Genomic DNA, 23,397 nt, shown 5'->3' on the forward strand with positions numbered 1-23,397 from the left:
CAGAGAAATGTCTATAATTGATTCACCCAGGGAATTAGAAAAGGTACATGGCTGGTTTGGTTGATTCAAGACAGTAAGCTGATGGGAGAAGATGATATCCTCAAGCAGTAATCCCCGAGCGTCTGTGAAAGAACAATGCCACAATGCAGACTCGGAGTTTGAGTCCAGTAAAATTAACAGAGGAATAGGGCCTAATATACTGAATACGGAATCGATATAGTGTAAGTGAGGAATCAAGTCAGATGACGGAGGGCAATACATTGAGATAAAATAAGTCGAATGATTAGGACTCAAGACTTGAATGCAAATGGCATGTTGTGATGTTAAACAGGACAAGAGTAAAACGTCAACATTTTTATTAAATTTTACGATGGCTACCTTAGGATCTGGATGAGTTGGTTGTAAAATCCTGGAAGAGCAAGGATATCTCACAATTTGTCTTTTACTATGATATGGTTCTTGAAGAATAAGAATATCGACGAGTTTCTCCTCAGACACACGACGTAGCTCATCTGCCACGGTGCGTGAATGGTGAGCATTGGCTTGCAGAAATTTTAAGTTTACAGTCGAAATATTTGACTTTGAAGCACTTGAACTCTAAGACTGCGATATTAGAAGGGAATTGTTCGTTGCCTTACTGTGTCTTGGGCATCTATGTATTCAGGACAATTGATATCTCTGAATGAATGATTAGCATCATGTTTGTGCCTCTTGCAATTAATGTAGGCAGGCAGTAAGACATGGCCTTGTTTGCCACAATGTCCACAACAAGTTCTTTCTTGTTTACACGTACTTGAAGTGTGTCCGAAAGCAAGACAACAATAGCAGTTCGTTACCACAATGAAAGTCATAAATCGTTGAGCGGTCCACGCAATAAATAACCTGTCTAAAGTAGAAATAGCTGAAAAAATACGTGGGGTAAAATCAAACACCCAGTTCGAAATGTTCTTTGATTTGGAGCTAATTTTAAATCGGAAAGTGCTCTCTTGTGAGATTTCTTCACTTGTGAAGTTAAATTCTTTCAGGTTTTTGAAGTAAAATCATCACGTATTTGGTTAAATCATTATCAATATTGTATACCAATAAGGTTGGGTTCAATTTCTTAGGTATCTCAGGGGTGATTCCAACATCAGACAGGATTTTGAGGACGAGATAGTATCCAAATCTTTACCGGAATTAGTTTATAAAATTACAAATTACGCCTTTGTTTTTAATGAGACGGAGAGCTTCAACTTTGACTTTTTTCAAATCCTGCTTTAAGGTTTTGACTACACGTTCTTTAACACTAATGCTCGTAGTAAGAGTGGAACTCTCAGATACCTTTAGGAGTAATAAAAGTGGTTTTCTGGTTGAAGTAGTTTTAACATTAGCGGATTGCAGACTGTCTGTTTGGTTAATAGAAATTTTTGCAAGGGATTGTGCAGTAGCCTCAGAGAAGTTTTCAGGACAAAATACGTTCAAAGAAGTATCAACTAATTCTGTAGAAGTTGAAGATTTTGCCACAGAGGCATATGAGAGAGAAGGCGTGGGCATAGTTTTTGAATCATCACTTGTTATCTGCCGCATCTTAATTTTCATCTTAAGATCTTCGTTTTCTGTAATAGTAAAGTTTTACTTCATGAATAAGAGCATTGTATAAAAATTTACTATTACTTATCATCTTGAAATGATGCCCCTCCTGATCAGGCGCCTTTGTGCGTGGCACAACCTGCATACCCGCACGGAGCTGCCCCTGGGGTGGCATTGCTCCATGTGGTGTGGGCGCCACACCTGTACCCCTGCTTACGTTGGTTCACACCTGGGTGGTCACTCACAGTGCTTGTGCATGGGTATTATACCCAGGATTACTAACAGTCCCACCATCGTGAAGGTGCAAGCAAAGGATTTGGCTGTCACAGACCATCCGGACTTGGCCGAAAATGGGTCCATTTGACTTGAATGTCACCGAATATCAGTTCCATTAGCGTTTTAGACTCAAAAGTAGCAAGTACAGCTTGACTGGCATATCTGAGCGAATGTCTGTGACAACCTCAAAGACCAAAGTTAAGAAGAAACTACTCAATTATTTTTGTCAAATTCAAATAGCCGATTCTTTGACCTTATTACTTGCTTCTCATCTATAATATCTGAACTTACAATTAAAAGAAAAAAATTGCGAGAGACTCGGGATAATTATGCTGCATTTTCAATATTTAATCAGTTATTCTGTTTTCCAGACTGTAAGTGGAAACGGACATCATTGAGATTAGAGCTAAGCCCACGTCTATTTGTGAAATGAAAGTGGTGTTTGTGGAGATTAGATCTTTTCACAGATAAATTTGCACAATTAATTTGCCAAATCGTTATACATTCAATAGTAAGGAAAGCTAGGGGTCATGCTGTGTGAAGTAATGAAATTCTTCTATATGGTGTACACATGTACACACGACAAGAATGTACCCAGCTTCTTGACATAACGTGGCCTCGATAGTTCCCTCCACACGCATACTATCTCACTAAGTAGAGTCAGCGAGATTATACACTAGCTGATCCAGAAGCCTTCTAGATAGTTATCAATAGTTTCTCTCCAGTGGACTATCTAGCGGCCGACCTGCGAACACTGTTTAGAGCTGTATCCTCGAACTGTGCCCACCACTTCAGCACATCAATAAGCAAAGTGGTAGTATTGCACCGGTTGATATTGAACTTCCTATTAATAGCTAAATCACCTCGAAAACAACTCATATATTACTTCTCATAAAGATATAGTATAGTAGATGAAGAAAAAGAAGGTTGTTGTTTTTGCTGGACTGATTTAGGAGCATCAGCGACTAAGGCCATATTGCTCTCTATGTATTGTCTGTAAATTGCATGTTCTGAGCTCGATATTCTGTTTGCTGGACGAACTGGCTGAATTTCCAGGAGAAAAAACCACGCTATCATCGCTTGAAACCGATTAACTCAGCCACATTGTGAAAAAAAGACCCATAAAATTCCTCCCATCATCGACAGGACTCGAATTCCGATCTTTTGCACTCGGTGTGGGGAGAACAGCACTCCTTCCAACTGTGCTACCTACGAGGACGAAGAAGAAGAAGCTGAATACCAAAGAACAGATCGATGTAATATTTTTCGACATTAAAGCTACGTTCCACAATGTTTTACACAATGCCTTGATGAAAAATCTTGAAAGGTATTTTAGAATTCAGAGAGGCTTATTAAAAGTACTCGTCTGCAATCTTAAACAGCGACATTTTAGGATTGAACACAGGACCTTCCAAGAGAACCACAACGTCTACAGAGGAGTCCCCCGAGGCAGCATCCTTTCTGTCCTACTTTTTGCAGCCGCTCTGTACGCCTTTCTCTTTATGCATCCTGATTGCAGCACTTAAGCTGATGATATAAAACTCTTCATTTCGTCCAAACACAGGGACAAATCTAACTCTATAAACGCCCACGCCACCGCCCTAATAGAAAAACTTGATTTTTATCTTCAGAATATTGGCCTATCCATGAACCCTGCCAAATCAGCTTGAATATCTTTCACCAACTTGAAGAAAAAGTTGAACATAGTCTTATACATGAACGGTATTAAGGTCCAGAAGTGCTCGCATCAAGGTAATCTAGGGCGTCTGTGCGATGAAGGCCTGACCTTCCAACGACACTTCGCCAAAACTAAGGCAAAAACTGTCAACAATGTGGACTATAAGACAAGAAATTACTGGTGTAAACAATCACAAACTTGACATCCACTATATACAAACATATCTTGTTCCGATTCCCATGTATGCTTCAATGATCTGGTCCACTGCTTTGCTCACTAACGTCAAAATTCATGAGTATCGAGTGTTGGATTTTAAGGTGGTTGAACCGTGTTAATGGCCATCCTTTTACTATCTCACGTTCTTTACTGTATGCAAACGTTCGTTGTACCCCTTGGAATCAGTTGTGCGTGGCAGGAAAGCTACGCAACCTCTGTCAGCTCCTCAACGATCGGCTTGATGCCCCAGATATCCACAATCTTGTTGCAGGCCCTTGGGTGTCCCGCGTCTTTTTCAGTGAATTCCCCTAAAAACTTCGCTACAGAATTTAACCATGATTCGAAGATTTTTTCTGGCTAACATCCTCTAAACATAACACACCCTGAAGATTGACGCCACAAGTTCTGTGATGATAAAGCGTACAGAACTCAGAAGATACAGGACACATACCATCACATGCAGCTGTAGCAGTTTCATGATTATCCCCTGTAGGATGGAAATCGCTGTTTTAATAATCCTACTTCGCCCCTCTGCTGAGGAGAATTAATGACTTAAATTATTGTGTACTCAGACAGTTTTGTGAATCGCTGCCAGTAGATGGCATCACGAACTGCTTTTAGAAGCCCGAAAGGGGCAAATGTGATTAATTCACTACAAATTAAATACTCCCATTTCAAATACGCTGTTTTATTTTTAAATAAAGATTGATTTTCCATTTTTGTTTGGTATTATAATATTTTAAACACAATTCGTTTTACTGATGTATTTATTTTTTTGACCAGAAAAAATATAAACACAAAAAGAAACAGAGAAACACAAGAATTCTACTTAAAGATTAAGCAAATAAAATACATAAATTACAATAAAAATTGCACGAAATGGTATTAGAAAAAAAAAAGAATATCGAACATTGTACTTATCAAATGAAGTCTTTAAACCAATATCAGTATTACTGTAAGCTTCGGGCCTGCTTCTTGTTTTTATTTTGCTCAGATCGATATTTTCAGATTTTAAGTGAGGTTTGCAATAATTGTGATATTTCCAATTCCAATGTCGTAATCATTTTCGTGTTCATAATGGTGTTTAACATGATTTTGTTCAGCGTCATTTCATCATCATCCCGATCCGACAGTCATTCTGTAAGATGTAAAATCTTACAAGTATATTATTTTAGAGAAAAGTGAGATTAATTTAAAGTAAAACTTATAATATAGCAATATGGGGGAGCGAAACCTTACAACTCAAGAATATTACTAAGATCACTCGCAAGGGATTAAATTAGACAACGTCTATACAAGGGGAGCGGTAAGTTGAAAGGCTATTAGCAACCTGGGTACACTTCGACAAACCAAAACAATAGAAACGAGTAGCAACTGCTTTTAGTAATAAGTGTTAACTCTGGAAAACAATGGTGCGGTGGATCATGGTACTGTAGGGACATTTCTTTGATCGGTGACATCTGGAGAAGAGACAGGAAGTAAATACGGGACAAATGCTGGAATTAGGGGTTAAGACTGGCGTCTGGCTGTCGGTGATGGCAAGTTTTGTAGATCGTGTGAAATTAGTCTGCTAAAGTATAACTATAAGCGGTTGACTTCAAAGGTACAGAGAGCCTGAGAAATTTTACAAATTTCTTAAAATAAGAAGTTGGATAGAGAACTAAATAGACAGCGTGAGAAAGATAAAATGGGCAAATAGAACAGAGTGAAAGTAGATAAAATGAGAAAGATTGGTTAAGACTTAGAACAAGGGCGACCTGACACATAGGGGCGGTACGTAACTGAGATGAAAAAAGTGAGTGAACAGGGGGAGAGAGACAGAACCCCGAGTTGAGTTTATGTGGGTGTTTATGGAAATGAGTTAGGGGAGACACAGTTGAGGTTTTTTGTCGTGCTAGAAAATGTGAGTTAACACAGAACCCTGAGTTGAGTTTTATGTGGGTGTTTATGGAAATGAGTTAAGGGGAAACAAAGTTGAGATTCTTATCGGTGTTTTGGGAAAATGAGTTAGGACAGACAGTTGAGTTTCTGTCGTGTTAGAAATTATGGACTGTAAGGAGAATAAGCCTGTCCGTCATTGAAGGCAAGAGCAGTGGCTGTATGCTATAGTCTAATCCACATCGGAAGAAAGGCAAGGGTAGTGACCCGAATGCAACTAGGGAAATATTTCTTAATTTAATAAGAAGTTCTTAATAGGTGGAGCGCAGAAGCGAGAGTGGCACCCTATGAGCTATCTCCTTGTGGATGAGCTGTAAAAAGTGGAGTAGAGAAGGAGTTAGTGTGAGATGCCCTGTGAATTTTCTTTTTGTGAATAAGTTTTAATAAGGTGGAGAGGGAAGGGCGCAAGCCAAAAAATTAGTAGCTCGATGAGAAGGAAGGAAGCAGCGAATGGAAGGTAGCCAGAATAAGGTGGAGAAAGGACGCCAGTCCCATGCAGCCAAGAGTTCCTGAAAATTATCTGTAGCAGATTCAGGTGAAGCAGATCCTCAGAAGGTACCCTTAGAGCCTAAAATGGAAGGTTGAAACCTCCCATTTGAAAGGAAAGAAAAAAGATAGAAGTAGGTGAGATATTATTAAGTACTGTAAGTTAACAAGGACTGTTAGTGAAACAGTATAGTAATTAATTAAAAAAAAGGGGTACCACTAGAAGTAAAATGATAGATAAATTATCTCTGAAGTAAATTATATATACTAGCAGAGTTATTATGTTAAAAAAGGTTATTGTAAAATGCAAGGGAAACGAAGGATGAGTAATAGATTAAAAATTGTTGTTCAAATGATTATAATGTGTTAGAAGGGTAGTAAGAATTATATAAGAAACTTTGATTATGTTTTAAGGACAGATAACTGAATATAGTGTTTGTATCGATGAAGAATTGTTGGTTCATCTGAAAGACTAATAACAAATAGAGACTTTAGGAAAGTTAAAATTGGTCTTCAGTGTATCGTAACAGAATGGTGAGAACACAGAGTATAATGATGAAAATAGCATATTGATTGTTAATATAAGAAACAGAATTGTATCCAAGGAGTTAGTTAGGGCAAGAAGAATGAATCAAGTGTTTTCATATAATGGTCGACTCAGATTAGCTAGTGAAGGGAAACAGGAATAAGAATAATTTATGCAAGGTATCCTTGATTTAACTTTGTATGTCATATTACATGTTTTTTTAATTCAATTGTATATTATGTTGTATAAATATATATGAAAATAAACTTTGTTGTTTATTAATTTGTGAGTTTGTTGTTCCTGTACACTCAGCCTTTCCGAAGGGAAATATACACAATTGAGAAGTTCCCACGAATCTGGAATTCTACTGTGAAGCAAAGTCAGATGTGTACGTGGGGGTGTAAGGAATAGAGGTCTATATAATTATAAGGGAACAAAACAAATAAGGAATATTTAAAAAAAGAATTATTATTATACATATTCAAAATAAAATTAAACTAAATTCCTTTTTATCATTCCCCGCCCCCCACAATTCAACTTACACTTGAAGAGAAAGTCATCAAAAGTGTAGAAAAACCTCGTAACCTCGGGGTGAACTTCGACGCAAAATTACGCTTCAACCACCACTTGAATATCTGCGCTTTCCAATGAGCTGAAATCGCTGGATGGCGAAATAGCACCTTTTATACATCACAAACACTGACTCTACCAAGGACTACATCCAGACCGTCATCCTCCAACGCATCCTTCGCGGAGCAGAAATTTCTGGTTCAGGACTCAAATTACGCTGAAGCCACTATATGAAGCCCAGTTTTATTTACTTAAATGGGCCACGAGGAAGTCATAGTTACCTCCACAGTAGCGAACTACAGCGATAGCCAAGGCACTCGGTCTGGAACGATTGCCAGTGAAGATGGAACAGAGACGCATAACTTTTACTGTCATGCTGCCGACGGGAAAGATCTCTGTCCCCAACATCTGGGACGTGATCTGCTGGACAGTTCCTCCTCCTCCTGCGCTGAGAGTAAAGCTACAGTTGTGCTCGACCCATAGAAGACTGCACATGTCTGAAAGGTTCCTCCCAACTGATATGTTAACGGTACACTCGCTGGACGTTGATAAGCACCGGTTTGCTTCTGACAATGAGTACAGGAGAAAAAGTCTAACGAAAGCACGTAATTTTCTCGCAACCCAGAAGGGTGACAATTCTGAACTATAAAAATCTATCTAAGAACTCTGAAAAAACTCGATCTGTGCCATTGTATTTGTGACAGACGAATCCTGTAGTCTAGATGTACGGAGAACTGTATCACACAACATCTGTTCATGGATGTTATTTTATTTATTAATTTTGTTATTTTGTATTATCATTATTTATCATGTTATCTTATTTTAGTATATTATTATCAACGTGAACCCATTGGCAGCATGCCGTGGTGGGTGCATTGTATCGTGTCCTTACGTACAATAAAAACAAAACAAACTATTATATTAGGCCACCCGAATATTTAAATTCATTTTTTTATTATATACTGTATAAAAATAATCTTTATTTTTATACAGTATATAATAAAAAAATGAATGTAAAATGAAGGATGTATGGATGTAATAAAAAAATGAATGAAAAAAATGAAGGATGTATGGATGTATACACCATACATCCTTCTCAGCAGAAATGCCAGGGGTTGTTGTGTCTTATGTCCCTTAATTGCGTGGGTTCTATGGTCGATTTGTTTGTTTTGCTGGACGAAAAACTCCAGTTTTTGGGGAAAAACTGGTGTTTTTGTTTATCTACGCCTGAGATAGACTAACTTGGCCGCGATTAATGTTTAACCTCGGCTAAATCTCGAATGGAGTGGGCATGATCCATTTTTAGGGATTTTCAGTTTGCACAGACAGACTCTTGGGTTTTGTTTGGGCATGGCTTAAAATCGTGTCCCTTTCCTAAGCAGTTATCACAGGTCGCAAAAGCCTGGGAGCATGTGTGCGACGTGTGGCCAAATTTGCAACACTTGTAGCACTTTGGCACAGCCATATGCTCATGAAAGCGGTGGCTACCCAATTCACGTAGATCCTTGTTATGAACGTACTACTTGTCTTGCAGTTGGCTCCAATTCAACGATTCAATTTGTGCTGTTGCCAGTTTGGACTTTGTCGAGTACTTTGTATAGGCTAATTTTTGCTTGCCCTGGTCTTTGAGAGATCCTCAGAGATTACGCTGATATAGTTCATGTACTAGTTGATCATGGGTAGAATCCCTATTCAAATCAAATTTAATTATTGAGGGTCCTTTCTTTTTTGGGTACTCTGCAGACAGGCCAAGAATGGAGATATTTGAATTCGTCTTGATGTTTTCAGCTTCTTCCTTTGTCTCGGTTTCTGTTACCGCATCTACATAACGCGTCTCACGAATGGCTTTGATTAGTATTCAAATCGAATGGCTTTGATCAGTGTTTTCTTCCTATGTTTAGCTTCTTTGTTGGTCATTATACTCTGTTTCCTTATCATCGGTTCATCAACGTAGGAACAGGTTCACTGTGGCATTTGATTTTCACTTTCTTCATGAATGGCTTCCAACTTTGCCATTGTTTTTCATTACTAATATAAGTTTTAAAGAAACTGCATTCCGTCTTGCTCCATATTTGTATTATATCTCCCCGAAGGGCGGTGGTAATGCGGTTATTCTGTTCTGCCATCACCTGTTCCAGCTCCCACCGCAGGGCCTGGGAGCTGCGCCATTTACAAAGCTCTCGGGCAGCATTATTTGGTCCAGAATAGGTGCTGGTTCAGGAGGCTGTGTGGCTAGGGACATCGTTTCATTGTTTTGGGTTGTTGGGACGCTACACTGTGGTGACACTTCATTTACATGGATTGTCAGGATTACATTAGTATTAAATTTCAAGTTTCGCTCCTAATTTTCTTTGAAGACGACGATAAAATACTCGCTTCAGTGTCATTTACTCTTTGAATTTTAACTGAAGAAATTTTATTTTCCTCTGCCAAATCCATATCACTCAGAACCTTTTCTCTTAACTTTACTTAATTCCCTATCCGAATCATTCTCAGGAGTATTGATCTTCACTTTTCTCCTATTGCTTCTTCTTAAATCAGGAGATCTACTGCACGAGGAACAAAGGATCTAACTGAGCTGTCTTCCACACCATACCATTTCTGCTTACACCCTTCGACAATTTTCCTTGTGAAATATTTTGATCCTGAAATTCTAGCTTATGCGAAGGATTCCAATTCTTCCTAGAATTATGTGTGAAATTTGCTGAATTAATGGTCCCTCTACCAAAATTGGACTCATTTTTTTTTCAAAATTCGTAAAATCTGCAACATCCTCAGTTCCACACCACAATTTTCATCCCAGTGAGACCACCTCTGTGTGCACCTGACTCCATTTGACAAACGCTTTCTTTAAATAAATAACAACGGCTGTATAGGTCTTTACTATTTAAAACTCAGTTTGTTAAAATTCTATATCTTTTCCGATAAGCTGATATTTTGTTCCAAAATTAGATACAACTAATCAATGTTGCAAATCCCTCCAGATAATTAAAGTCCTGTGCATCCATAACTTGTAGAATTTAAAAAGAAGATCTTAAAACTTTCAAACTTTAGCGCTTTGCTAAAGCATTGGGAGCTCTAATAAAAATGCTCTAATTGCCGAAACACACTTATCGTAAAACTTGATGAACCTTATCACACTATACTCTAGTTTCACAAAAGGATTTACACTAAAATTCAATGGATACTATGATGTGGTCACAGAAGAACTGGATGCAAAGAATAATTTTGATATCATATATTTGGATCTTAGAAAGGATTTTGATACTGTTGCACATGGAAGATTGCTGCAAAAATTGGAGCAGTGTTGCATTGGAAGCAAACTGCTGCTATGGATAAAGGGGTGATTGAGGCTGAAAAGACAGAGAGTGGTAATCAACGGACACTTCTTTTCGTGCACTAATGTTATTAGTGGAGTCCCTCAGGGTTCAGTGGTCCATTGTTATTTTCTGTATTTATAAATGATATCGATGATGGTATATCAAGCTTAATGTCCAAGTGTGCAGACGATTCGAAGGTTGGCAGGGTTGTTAATGACACTAATGACAGTACGCTGCTGCAACAGGATCTGGAAAGGTTGAGCAGATGGGCTGAGAGGTGGCAACTGAAGTTTAACATTGACAAATGTAAAGTGTGGCATACGGGAAGCAGTAACCCCAGGGTAACGTCTCAATTGTGTGTGATACTACACTGACAGTGGTAGAGAATGAAAGGGACTTGGGGGTGGTTGTGCAGGCAGATATGAAGTTCTCTGAGCAGTGTGCAGACGGGCTGCAAGAGTACCTCATGTGTATTGTGAATGATACACTGGAATTTTTCTGGCAGGGATAAGGAGATGATTATCCCTTTTACAAGGCAATGGTCAGGCCACACCTTGAGTGCTGTATATAGGTGTGGAGGGCTCATTTTAAGATGGATGTAGAGCTGTTGGAACGAGTACAGAGAATGGCAACAAGATTAGTGAATGGAACAAAGGGTTGCTCTTATGAAGAAATACTTAAGTTTTGCAAATTACAGTGTCTGGATACTATGCACCTGCGAGGTGTTCTAATTGAGGTTTATAAAGCATTGAATGGTTTGAGCCTGCTTAATGCTGATGGGATTATTCCTCTTGCTCAGATTAAGCACTTGAGGGGGCATAAATTCACATTGAAAAAAGACAGTTGAAGGATAGATGTGCGGAAGGTTTCCTTTAGCCAGTGGGTGGTTGATTACTGGAATAAATTTCCATCAGTGGTTGTGGAAGTTGATAGCTTAAATAGATTCAAGGCAGAACTTGACAAACATGTGGAACGAATGGATGGGTGAAATGGGAAGGGTTTTTTATTGGCTGATACTATATAAGCTTGCTTTCTTGCATCGTGTACCTTTACGAATGCTAAAAAAGGCTAAAGGAACACCTTAAAAACCATATTTATAAACTATTTAGCAAGAGCACTTATAAAAGCAATCATGACAGCTAACCGTCATTGTTGCCTCCCGAAGAATCCCACAAGAAAAAAAAATAAATAAATAAAATATATATATATATATATATATTTATAATTATTCATAAAAAAGTAAAGAAAGAAAGTTAAAACGACAATAACTGTAACTAATATGTAAATAATATTTACATATTATCCTTAGTATTATATATATATATATATATATATATATATATATATATATATATTATATAATTATTACGAATAATAAAAATTATAAATAAATAGAGAAGTCGGATTTGAAGTGCGATAATATGGATTATTTTATTGTTATGTGTAGAATTTAAATATAGAATTTAACTAGTGCTAATAATGAAAATACCGTGTATCCTAGTAGCGATATATGTGTTGAACAAAGGGTGGAAAAAAGAAAAAGAAAAAGTGTAACGATATAAAAAGAATGTAACGATATAAAAGGAAACAAAATGCAAAATTTGAAAAAACAACGACCAATGTGTCTTCGACAGAGGTCATCCACCAAAATTATGAAAAACAACAGCAATACTCTTACTTCTGTAAGAGTATTGCTGTTCTTTTTGCTGTTCTTATTGCTGTTCAGAAACAGAAGTAAGAGTATTGCTGTTCTTTTTCATAATTTTGGTGGATGACCTCTGACGAAGACACAAAAATCGTGAAAAATACCGCAATGCTATTTCCACATTGGTCGTTGTTTTTTCAAATTTTGCATTTTGTTTCTTTTTATATCGTTACATTCTTTTCATATCGTTACACTTTTTTCTTTTTCTTTTCTCCACCCTTTGTTCAACACATATATCGCTACCAGGATACACGGTATTTTAATTATTAGCACTAGTTAAATTCTATATTTAAATTCTACACATAACAATAAAAATAATTTTATGTATATATTATGGTTGTAGGGTACCTTTGCTCTTGCAGTGTCCCTGATCCATAATCCATATTATCGCACATCAAATCCGACTTTCTATTTATTTTTAATTTTTATTATTAATAATAATATATATATATATATATATATATATATATATATATATATAACGTATAATATAAAGAATAAGCAAATAAATCCAACAATAATACCATCAGGGACCTAAGATAACGCCAAAAAAAAAAAAATAAATAAATAAAATATCGCTTTTTACCGACAATCTAGATGACGTCAACTGGGGCCAACCACCCAGAATGAAGGCAAAAAACGACAAGAGGTTCTCTGTTTCTGTGATGATCAATATATGCTAAGTAATTTAAATCTAAACCAAATATAAACCAGTATAGGCCTAAAGTAAATCGAATATAAATCGAAAGATGATAATAAAATTTAGCAATATTAGAATCAAAGGTAAGGAATATAAGTAAAATATAAATGTAAGCATATAAATGTAAGCATGTATTGATCATCGTTGACCCGACAGAGAACGTAATTTAATGATTAAAATAAGATTAAATATATAATACATACTACATATTGACCGTATCTAGGACATAATGTAATAGTCGTCAAAATAATATGTGGTGCCCCCTATGTGATGGATACGGTAAAAATAATTAATTAAATTAAATTAACGCATAGAGAAACATGCAGATAGTAAGAAGAAAAACTAAAGGAGTAGGAATAATAGAACCTGAACTCCACAAAGGCGAAAAATAGTGGTATAGATAAGAAATAGTTTCTCCTACGTCCTCGGATTGCCCTAATAATTTCGGACAAATAAAAATAAAGAGTGTAGGACAGTTTAAAGACATTACAACTCTATACCACTATTTTTCGCCTTTGTGGAGTTCAGGTTCTATTATTCCTACTCCTTTAGTTTTTCTTCTTACTATCTGCATGTTTCTCTATGCGTTAATTTAATTTAATTAATTATTTTTACCGTATCCATCACATAGGGGGCACCACATATTATTTTGACGACTATTACATTATGTCCTAGATACGGTCAATATGTAGTATGTATTATATATTTAATCTTATTTTAATCATTAAATTACGTTCTCTGTCGGGTCAACGATGATCAATACATGCTTACATTTATATTTTACTTATATTCCTTACCTTTGATTCTAATATTGCTAAATTTTATTATCATCTTTCGATTTATATTCGATTTACTTTAGGCCTATACTGGTTTATATTTGGTTTAGATTTAAATTACTTAGCATATATTGATCATCACAGAAACAGAGAACTTTTTGTCGTTTTTTGCCTTCATTCTGGGTGGTTGGCCCCAGTTGACGTCATCTAGATTGTCGGTAAAAAGCGATATTTTTTTTTTTTTTTTTTTTTTTGGCGTTATCTTAGGTCCCTGATGGTATTATTGTTGGATTTATTTGCTTATTCTTTATATTATACGTAATATTATAGACATTATGGGTGCATTGCATGATTGCTTGCAACTGCATTGACTCATAAATATTATTTAAATATTATTTACAGTTACTGTCGTTTTAATTTAATTATATATATATATATATATATATATATAGTTATTCTTTTTGTATTATCGTTCTATTGTGGTTTATTCCGTCTTTGTTCATTTTCTTAATTACAAGTATTTTCTACACATAGGTATTATAGTTAATACATTACTGGTCTTTAAGCTAGCCTAATCTCGGTTATCTTAATTTTCCATTGCCTATACATTCAGGATTTTTCAACTTGTTACGTATTGCTAAAAAAATCATATCAATTATTGATGAAAAATTGTAGCAATACTATTTTAAAACAATATGATATAATATTAAATATATTTATACATTTTTGTATTATATATATAAAACAGTTATAATAAAATAAACATGCTATTACAATAAATGCCCACTAGATGGCACAACAAGCACGGATTATTTTTACCTGCAACCTTATTAATGAATTTGAAAATAATTCCACTTGAAGTTCGTTCTTTTAAAATGACACCGTCGAAAGCTGTAAAAATAAATTTCTAGAAAAATATATCAACTAGAACTCACTTACTTACTCTCCAAAGGACGTTCCACATTTCTGTAGAAATACAAAAAAGATTTTAATGCAATATTTGGAATTTGTGCATAGCATATCATTAAACATAATGAATATATTTATTATATAATTATAAGACGTATTTTGCAATTTAATTCTTTATGTGGTCTTGCAATTAATTATATGCTCTATAATTATTTATTATTGTTAATTTAATTACGAAAATTAAATTTGTTTAAATGAATTCTTCGCGTGAATAAAAAAAAAAAAATCCGAAATTTAATAGTTATCAGTGATGAGTAGTAATTGCAGATAAACATTTAACCTGCTATTAAGGATGCCATCGAGGTTTGGAATGTAGTGACGTCACACCTGACGTCACTGTCTCTTTGGTATTTTTATAAATACCAGCAAGTATCCATAAAATTAATTATAAATAAATTAATTAAAATAAATTCACAATTCATTAAATTGAACAGTTTTAACTTTCAGTATTTCGCAACCTGAGGCTTATAGCCCTAAAGTGCTCTCTGTTCTATTCAACACTTTTAGAATTCATTAATTTAAGTAAATTAATTTATAAATTAAAATAATTTGAGCTTTTGATTAGGTCAACGATCAGAAACATAATAACGAAGTTATCGTCCTATCCAGAGATAGCAGCGAAGAACTGAATTATGCAGAACACGTAGTTGAAAGGAGAAATATATGAATGGCCTTGCTTCTTATCAAAATCTCTGAGAAAGAGGTCGATCATGCAACACGAGCAACATAAACCTACCCTCAACCACGCAAACATATTGGTCAGTTATGGAGTCACTTCTGTTTTTGATCCTCTTTAATAGTAGGAGTCACTTCTTGATACGATTGCAGCTCTACTAAGCAGCAGGGAAACACAAGCTTCGTAAGAAAACAGTCCTGACATACACCCTGAACAGAGGACTCCCTCATGGTGGAGTCCTATCTGTTTTTCATTTTTCCGCTACCATTGACTCCTTTCTGGCGCTACATGGCAATTTCCTGTCATATGTAGATAATATAAAGATGTTGATTCTTCCGGCGATGATCATAATCCAAAATTAATTTCAAGGTATGCTTCCAGACAATTTGGAGACTTAGCCTCATACCTAAACGACATTAGATTCGCCCTTCTCTATGAAATGGGTTAAGATTGACATAAGCGTTGGCCCCAATGGCATCCTGTTCAGAGAGTGCAACAACAACAACACAAAGACCTAGGTATAATATCGGTTGATAAACTCATCTTTTCTGCTCACCTCACAGAGGCAAGAAGGAAAACCCCTGGGCTCTGTGGCGTGTTTAACAGGCACTGACAGGGATAAGAAGCTCTAACCTCGTAACATGCTATGTGGTGAGAAATGAATACTTCCACCGCTGTATATGCCGCCCATGTATGTGCCTCTGCGCTTGCTGATAATCTCGAGCAGTTCCTGACTGTGGAATATTGGATCCTGAGGTGCTTAACCGCTACCTGGGAAAGCCGCCTTTGAAGTAACCTCCAAGCAAACTTAGATTGAGTGCCCTGGCAACTGATATTAATCAAAATTGACATATCCACCCTCTCAAAACTCCTCACCAAAAATATAAAATCCCTAGCATTGCTGAGGTAGTCTTTCCCCACCGAACTTCCAGCAGACCTTGTTAATGTAGTCAAATTACAATGCAGCCAACCGGGAACAGGATAAAATCTCTAAAACGAAAATTCCCTTCCAAACATATTGGTTTGTTTCTAGACGTTCTAGACATAGAACATCTAGAATAGGTTTGTTATTAGGGCAACCAGATTGCTAAGTGGTGCTAATCGATTCCCATATGAAGAACAGCTCAAAAGGTGCGGAGTGCAAAGGTCGGTAACTAGACAACTTAAGAGATGCAGATACAGAGGTGTATAATGTCCTGAAGGAATCGATAAAATGAACAAGGCTGGAGTATTTTCACTGATTGAAGAGATACGAGAACTAGTGGTTAAAATTATAAAATCTTCTGTTAGGGAGTAACAGAAGTCGTGTCTCGTGAAATTTGCTTCTGGGCATCGTATTGTGCATATTAGGATAAATTGGCTGCCATGGGAGTCGACCCGAGGAGATTTGCAAATTCCATAATAGAATCCCATAGCCATTTTCTAGCGATAGGGAAAGTATGAATAGTTGGGGAATTTTTTTTTTTTTTTCCTTTAATTTTTGGCAGATGCAGAAAATATTCGTGTCTTTGCATCTTTTGGTCTTAATGATATTCTTACTAATACTGATATCTTTAGAAAATTAGTCCAACAATGAGTTCGCTAACTTCTTAAGGGATATTCTTCTTATTAGAGCAGTCCCCAGAACTAAAAGTACAACCAAGGGTATTGTCTTCTGGAGATTCGAATCCCAACTGTGCGGTACAGAAGTAGAGCATCATATCAAAATCAACTGCAGATAGAAGCAAAAGTAATAAAAAGGAATTCCAAACACGATTCGTACAGCTCTGTCTATATTCAGTGTCAACAAAAGGACTTTTATCTATTACCACACGATCACTGTTGGCCTGATGGAGCCATTTATTCGTCATTTCTATGGCCGCCCCGCTCGCTCTTCCTGGTACTAGGTCACCAGCCATGACCTGGTTATCGAAACAAGTCAACGGGAATGACAATTCGTGCAATTTTCAGATGTTCTGAAATCTTGACTAGGAAGAATGTCTACAAATGATTCAATTATCTCTTCATCCTACCAGAATTTGAATGACTCTGACTCTTGTGAAAGCATCTTTCTGCCTCGTCACTTGCCAGCGATTAAGCCAAATAACTTATCCCTTACTGCAGCATCAAAATATGCAATTACTGTATTCTATATGAATGCTCGCAGTCTTGTAAAACATAATGATCAAATTCTTGCTCAACTGACATCATGGAATCTCCATCCAGACCTATTGGTTTGTACTAAGACCCGAAGTTTCAATCCGATTTCAAGACTATGCTCTTTCACAGTTGCATATGTGATTCTAAATGGGGTGGAGTTACTATTTACGTTCACAATCATCTGCGATGCTTTGCCTTTCCTACCTCAAATCTGCAGGATCAAGCTTGTGAAATCACTTTTATCCGCATTGCCTCTTTGGTCATTGAGTGTCTATATCGGCTTCAGCTTCAGTCAACTCCTTTAGTTTCAGTCAACAGTTTCCTAGTAACTCGACAATTTTCTGTCTCACTTCACAAACAAATTCCTTAGTCTTCTACTGATGGGAGACTTCAATATTAACATACTTCAAAGCTCTTCCTCTCAAGTGTAAGATCTCCTAGATCATTTCTTCCAATGGTTTCTGTCTTCTGACTGACGGAAATACCCCAACTAGAATGGGAGAGTCCCAGAAGTCTCTTCTTCATTTGGCAATTGTGGAATGCTCATTCATCTTGACGCAACTATTTCTGATCATCGCCCCATCTTAATGGAAATTGAAAATGAAACAAATGTGGAAGAGATCATGCACACTTACAGATCTGTCACTCCAGGCTCTCTCAATAAGCTCTGTTATGATTTCCAGCAGTCATCGTGGGATGGGGTGCTTGCTACAGATGATCCTGAAATTGCGACGAACTTCTTCTTTGAGCAAATCTTAAATAGTTACGAGAAATCCAATCTGCGTCATATATCAAGGGCCCAGGGAATAAAAACACCACCGGGCCAAGAGGGAAACTATGCCCATTCATCTCCAACAAAATTTGTAACATGCCAAATAAAAGGACTTGTAGGGGGAGATTCGTAGCATAGCGGTCACGTTATTTTTAGCTCCTGTATTATCGTGTTAGAACTATGGAATTATTTCGTTTTAAAAGTGCAGTTTTTTACCAAATAGATAATTACAACTTGAGGATTCTGTTGGTAAGCATAGTTTTGTGTTATTAGAGCTCTCTTTCGAGTTTCTTCCATTTTCTTCTCACTGCTATTGTTCTTTGGTCACTCAGCTTAGGCGCCATAGCCGAAGCTTTTGGGAGGTGGCCACTCCTTTGCCCGACCACCACAGCTCTATCCTTGCTATTTTGACTGGGGCTGTTTTCCCCCCTCCGTGACCTTGGACGGGTGTCGCATTGAAGCTACCAGTTACACCGTTTTGTGCCTCCGGTGTTTACTTCCTACTTACACTTACCCAGTGCCAGCAGTGCTTGTCTCAATAGCACGCATGCGTCGCAAATTTTCACCATCTGCATAAAGATCTGTACAGCACACCCATTTTATGCCAAGATCAGCTACCAGACTGCAAAAATTTGACCTGAAGAGTCTGTTCTGGGCAAAAACTGAAGAGGTTTCAAGTTACTCTTCTTTTGTCTCAGTGTCATCACTTTTAGATATTCAATTTGCTCTTCGCATGTATTTCTGATTTCAGTTAACATGAATGATGAACAACCTACTGCAGCTGATATCTTTTCTTCGTTGCCATCTCTTGGTGAGATCTCAACACCTCTAACCCCTCAAGTGCCAGTGACTCAATCACCGGAACCGACTACTGCCTCTCAGGAAAGCTCATCTTCAAAAGTTGCTACTGATTCTCTTTCACAATCAACTCTTGACAAAGAACGTCAGACGGAACTCCCTTCGGGTAATAAACTTGGAACTGCAGGTGCAGTGGAGAAAAATAATTTAACAAATGATCAGGCAAGCGACCCGGGACAGAATGTTCTTATTTTATATGACAGAATTGCAAAAATGAGACGGGATCTCTCTAGCTTCCTTTCTTATGAAGGCAACAAGATTACCAAGCAATCAGGTAACACTATAATGGATAAATGGCTTAATTTGGAGACTGTTGCGACTTATCTCCTTGTAGAGAACGAAAAGCTAAAGGCCCTAAACATAGAAATAAATACACGTACCAATCTTTTGGAAAGAGTTATGAATACATTTTCCGGTATAACAACAACAAATAAGGCTTGTTTGGCCAAACAATCTGTTAGTGACAGTTCCTCTACAGAGAAACCTACATTAAGACATGATGCGTCCCCTTCCCCGATTGTCACGGATGATTCAACTTTGCAGGAAGACACTGCTACTGACACTTCTATTGTCAGAACCTTTGCTGATGCTGTCCGTTCTGCTGCAAATGTTCCTAAAGTGAAAAATGACAATGTCTTAATTCTTAGAGCTTCTGAAAACAGTGATTGTAAGTCAAGTGCTGACGTTAAGACATTGGTGGCTAAAACTCTTAAATCGGATTTAAAAAATGTTAAGATCAAGTCTCTTAGGCTAGTGAGGAACAACGGAGTCTTGCTGGAAACGGCCTCTAAAGCAGATCTGGAGTGTTTGTCCTCCTCGGAGTCTTTTACATCTGCAGGTATCAGCTCAGGTGTTCCTCGAAAGGGAAACCCCACTGTACTGATTTATGATGTCCCAAAGGAATTGACACGTGACGAGATACTTGAAAATTTATATAACAAAAATCTTGGCGATTCGGATTTTACATTTGAGGAAGTTAAGAACGGAACTTTCTTTCGTTTCTCAACTAAAGCAAGGTCAAATTTATCTGTAAACTGGGCAGTTAGTTTTTCTCCCAAGATTTACAAATTTACAAGATTTATATAATTACTCTGGAGCGCATATTTCTTGCCTGGAGTTCCCATAGACACAGACCTTATACTGTTGTGACGAAATGCTTTCACTGCTTGGGATATGGTCACACCGCTCAGTACTGTACGCGCGAGTCCCCGTCTTGCAGTCACTGTGCGCAGGGTGGTCATGTGTTTAACGAGTGTCCCAATAAAAACGAAGAGCCATCGTGTATCAATTGTAAGAGAGGAAAACATGACTTTCACCATTCGGTGAGAGATAGCAACTGTCCTGTCTACAAAAAGGCCTTGGAAACAGCACGACTGAGGATTGCCGATGAGTAACACACCCAATTCCAGTGTATATAGTGTAAATAATTCCCCTGCTGGTGATGTTAATAGTACGAACTTGCCTAGTGTTCAGTCTATTAATCTGAAATTTATGCAGATCAACGGGCATCATTCTCGAGTTATTTCGGACGAGATTAGATTAACAGCAGAACAAAACTCAATCGACATCATCACTATTCAAGAGCCATATTTTGCTAAAGGGCGAATGGGAGATTGTTCAAAGATCACAGGTTATTCTCTTTCCACCCGAGTAATCCAACCTGCTCACCAGCAACCGAAGACTTGTATTGTTGTATTAAACGACAAAATTGATGTAACTGTCATTAATGGTCTCTGTCACCAAACTGCAACTTGTATCCTTGTCACATATTCTACCATGACCTTTTATATCATCTCAATATACTGCCCTCCATCTGAAGACTTAAATAACTCATTAAATTATTTAGAATCCACATTGAATTTTCTGGGTCCTCATAATGTCCTTATTTCAGCGGATGTAAATGCCAAGTCTAAGTTTTGGTTTAGTGCACGCTCTGATGCTCGAGGGCAATTACTGGAAGAATTTATTATTAATAATAATATGAAGATTTTTAACAGACCTCAACAGTTCACTACGTTCTCCAGCTTCTCCGGAGAATCAAATATTGATATCACTTTTTCAAATTCCTTCTGTAATCTAGCTATCAACGATTGGACTGTACAGCCTAACTGGACAACAAGTGACCATCGGGCAATTTCTTTCTCGGTCTCCATACCTTCTCCTCCCTCAGATTCGAGTATCTGTGTGCCTGAGTACGTTCGCTTCTCAATTAATAACATTAATTGAGACATATTTGAATACTCTGTAAATGCTGATTTATCCAAACTGACTAACTCTCATTTAGACGCCATGTCTGTGTCGGAAGCTGCGACACAGATTCAAAAAATTTTGAATAATGCATCATATAAATCATCAAGGAAAAAACGTGTCAATTCCAGAACTTGTTCCTGGTGGTCGTCAGAATTATCTTTGCTTCGGAAACAGGTCCACCACGCTCGACGCACCTATCAGCGCAATCGTCATTTGTCTCAGGCTGATGTTCGCATCTTTTATAATAATTACGTTGATCTCAAGAAACGTTATGTGAAGGCAATTGCTACCAGGAAGAAGCAAACTTGGACAGAATTTGTGCACAACTCTGGTAATGCAGACCCGTGGGGGCTACTTTATAAAATTGTAAGAAATAAATTATTTACACAAGAAGTGTATGGATCGATCATATACAATGGTCTGGAGACCACTAACTGGACGGATTCTGTAAACATTATTCTAGATAATCTTTTTCTACAGGACAATGTGAGCTCCGACTCTGATTTTCACACTAATATTCGTTCTGCCAATTCTCTGTATGTTTCTTCAATTAAGACTGAGCCTTTTAGTGCCATTGAGCTGGACACAGCGGTCAAACAAGTGAAAGTTAAAAAATGGCCAGGGATGGACATGCTGGAGAGTACCTTTATAGTACGGCTCGCCAAGATTAAGCCCAGTATACTTCTACAACTTTTCAATAAATGTTTAGATGCCGGGACTTTCCCAGATCTGTGGAAGACGGCCCTTATCAAGCTGATTAGGAAACCTGACAAGCCCCCGCAGGAACCGAGGTCTTATCGGCCTATAGCTTTATTGGCCAACCTTGGTAAGCTGTTAGAACGTTTAATTGCCCTGCGATTAAACAACTTGTTATTGGAACGGGGATTAATTGCGCCTAATCAATACGGATTCACTCCTGGAAGGTCCTGTGAGGACGCCCTTGTAGACTTCATTTCTTCTGTTGAACACTCCAGTTTCAAGTATACTCTTGCTATCTTTTTGACTTTGAGGGTGCTTTTGATTCCCTTTGGTGGGAAAGTGCCCTCGAACGTTTACGTCATGCCGAATGTTCCCAGCAACTTTATCTTCTAATTAAGAGCTATTTCTCTAACAGATTTATCACCACCAGATCTAAGTACAGACAAATTTTGCGTCAGGTCTTTCGAGAGTGTCCTCAAGGCTCCATTTTGGGACCACTTTTCTGGAACTTTGTCCTGCAAGGTTGGATTACCCGAACTTTTGACAACGTGAAGATCATGGCATATGCGGATGATTTGACAGTCCTTGTTGGTGGAAATTCAAGATCTTCTATTGAAATATCCGCTGAGAAAGTTCTATCTGATCTTCAACAATGGACAGTTGAAAATAAGTTAAAAATTAGTTCTACCAAGACAAAAATTATGATCCTTGGCTCTAAATTGGATGTTCGTCGACCACCAAGAGTTAAAATAAACAACAGACAAATATCTCTAATAACGGAAATTAAACTTTTGGGAATAACTATTGACAGCAAGTTAAACTTTCTCCCTCATTTATCCAATCTGCGAATTAAGATCAGAAATTTTACCGGCGCTCTTGTCAGAGTTTCTAGAACTGAGTGGGGTCTTTCTAGAAGATGTTTAAGAATCTACTATAACTCTGTGTTTCTCCCTATGGTTACCTATGCTGCTGGCGCTTGGTTCCATAGGGTGCGGACTGTACAATTTCAATCAAAATTGATGTCAGTCCAGCGTACAATGTTACTTTGTATTTTGAAGATTTGTCGGACAGTTTCAACACCTGCTTTACAGGTTTTAGCCGGGACGTTACCACTCGATCTCTACGTAATTTTCAGAGGCTTATGTTATAGCCTGAAACGTCAGATTCCCAATCAGATCCTTGGTATTTCTATTAACACTCAAGTCGATGTTAAAGCCGAGCGACAAAGAATTTGGCAAGAGTTGATCAACTTGTGGCAGGGTAGATGGGATGAC

Source organism: Mastigoproctus giganteus, chromosome 4 (genome assembly GCF_048544385.1).
Source record: "Mastigoproctus giganteus isolate SK-2022 chromosome 4, ASM4854438v1, whole genome shotgun sequence".
NCBI lineage: Eukaryota > Metazoa > Arthropoda > Arachnida > Uropygi > Thelyphonidae > Mastigoproctus > Mastigoproctus giganteus.